Source organism: Solanum verrucosum, unplaced genomic scaffold, assembly GCF_900185275.1.
Source record: "Solanum verrucosum unplaced genomic scaffold, falcon-dt-bn FXZP01000168.1, whole genome shotgun sequence".
NCBI lineage: Eukaryota > Viridiplantae > Streptophyta > Magnoliopsida > Solanales > Solanaceae > Solanum > Solanum verrucosum.
In genome coordinates, this window is record NW_026020277.1 from 1 (window position 1) to 2,997 (window position 2,997).

The following is a 2,997-nucleotide window of genomic DNA, read 5'->3' on the forward strand; positions in this document are numbered from 1 at the left end:
AAAGCCAAAATTTCACCGGCAGCGGCGCCAAAATTTGATAAGCTCAAATTACACCTCCTTTCAGAAGCATAAGCGGTCGTTATCAAGTAAAGAACCCAACTTGTAGGTTGGAATTGATCCCACGAGGAAAATGGTTTAGACTTTACTTTTAACCAACAATTATATTCGATTAGTCAAATTATTTCCAGAAACAGGTAATAAAAAGGGGGGTTGTGCTTGTGTAAAACAAATAGTAAGACTTAATATTGTAATCAATAATTAAATTCAACTTTGGTTGTTATCAAGATAAGAGAAATAACTAGGGTACACGTGTTCCCCATAATCTCATAACGCAGTAATCCTAGTAATAGCAATATTTTCTAGTGTATTACATGCAAAGTGATAAGTTAGGTATCTCTAAATCCTTGGTCCGGCATCTAGAGAATTTCACCCCGCACCTTGGTCCGGCTACGTGTGTATAATTTACTAACCCTTACCTTTACCTCATATTAGATATCATAATCGATGTTTGGCTTAGTTATTACTTCGCACCAATTGACACTAGCCTATTAGATAGTATCACACTCAATCTATGTTGATAATTCTTTTCTTGTTAATTACCTCCTTAGTCCGGCAAGTAGTAACAAGGCGAGTTCTAACGTTGGCCACCGTTAAAAAGACTTCTAAACGAAAGAATTATCAATGCATGTAAAATACTAGTCAAGAATTGCTTATTTACTATTCATACATTGTTAATCGATCATGGTTCCCACAACCCTTGTTGTGGATTTAGTTACTCATATTAGCGAGAACACAATTCATAATCGTACATAGAGAAATCATGAACTTACGTAAAGAGAATAGTAAACCCAGAAAATTAACTTGAACTGCAAAGCCAAAATATTCAAAACGAACTTGGGAAATCAATAATTGCTAGGGTTGTAAATTAATCTCCAAAGTTACAAAGCAAAAATAGAATAATAGTGTCTAACCCCCAAAAATGAGGTTTACATGTCCTATTTATAGAAAACAATTCCTAAATAAAAAAGGAAACAAATTAAGGAAAGTTTTGTTCAGGTACGCGTCTTCGATCCACGAGACTGACTTACGGACCGTCGATTGATCTACGGTCCGTAAGTCCCTTCCGTCACTCGGGACTTAGAAAATATTTCAGCATCCAACAATCAGCTTCTCTGAAACAAACGACGGACCAGCAGCACGGACCATAGATCGACCTACGGTCCGTCAATCCCTTCCGTAGCTCCATACTTAGCATCTTCAAAAATCAGGTACTGGAACCCTCGCAGTCTCACTCTACGGATCAACAGTACGGTCCGTAGATCAATCTACGGACCGTCAATGGGCACCGTGGTTCCACCCTTGGTCAGATTTCCCTGATTTATCCTCAACACATTCTTGCTGATCTACGGTCATCACATACGGACCGTGAATTGACTTACGGTCCGTAGATGGCCTCCGTGGATGCCTTTTTCTACATTTCCTTCAGCTATCTCTAAACTTCCGCGCCTGAACACCTTTCCTGCAAAACATGATAAAACACATAAAAACCAGTATAAAAAGGCTCTAAACACACACGACTTGTAAGTGAAATGTATTAGAAATATCGTAAACTCACGGTATATCAGTGACTTTCTACCCTCCTTGACATTACACTAGGCTTTCACCCTCATTTTGCCCTATTTTTGTCATCCTGACATTTTACCTTCTTTCCCTTGATTTTCTTCAACCATAGATGTGACTTTAGAGTTTGTAGCTCTTTATTTTCACTTTCATCTTTTTCTTGCGTTTTATTCTTTTCTTTAGCTTTCAACAAGTCACATCCTTTCTTCTCTTTTCTTTTTCTCTTTTTCAACATCAAACTCTTTTCATACCCATTTTTCTTTTGGTTTCCTCTTTCATAGCCACCCTCAACTTATGGATTTTCCATTGGTTGAGGTACACAATACCCGATCACGGATCAGGGACAAGATTGAAGTTACTCTTTACATTAGCCACCCTCAACTTAGGCTTTTGTCCTAAGTCGAGGTGCACATGACCAAGGAGGGACTGGGGCCAACATAGTAGATTATGGGTAGGTGAGTTACGAGTTTAGAAAGAAATGGTCTAATTTAGGCTCAAAGCATTCGGATCAAACGGAGAATTTATTTCATTTGGTTGGATTCTTCTTTTAGGCAATTTATGGACTTATCAAAACAAGGGCCTATGATCACTACCTAGCCTCTAGAGTAAATTGTCTTAGCAGGACTAACCGGACATGTTCTAGATTGGCACAAAACTGTTTGAAAAATCAACTATTCTCACACACTCTTGGCACATAATTTCTTTATCAGATTATCAGATTACTCAGTTCAAGTTTTACCGTAAGTCATGCCATCAAGTTGGTTCATTATCATGTCATACTCAGAGCCATCACATTAAACTTATCTTAGCCTAGAAATTGTAGCGCACATCACAAAATTTGGACGAGTATCATTTTTCATAAGCCATCATGCTTCATTCTTTTTCATGCTTCTACACATACGATCGTAACACATGTCGGTTCAATAGAAATTAAACAGTCTCTTGGGGGAAAAGAACACAGGCAAGAAAACCCCAAGAGAGGATTATGAGTTGGGTTACTCAAACTTCACCCTATCACTCACAATCCATTTAACCCACCCCCAACAAAAAATAGGTACACTTGTCCCCAATGCACACAAAAGCAGTAAAAAGCAATGGATTTGGGTGAAACAAACCTATGGCGCATAGCGCTGACAAACCAGCAACAAGCGGATGGGTTCGGTTTACCAGAGCCCTCTAAATCAACACTCGGGCCACCCTCAGTAGTTCCCTCATCAACAAGGACAACACCATCAGTAGTGTTATATGTCACTCTAACTACACCCTTAGTGTTGCTCACATCAATCCTCACGGGCATCGAACTCGACGCACCAGCAATCATCTCAAGGATCCTCTGCTGCCTCAGCTAATGATCTATGATGAAGGCTTTTTGTGCCT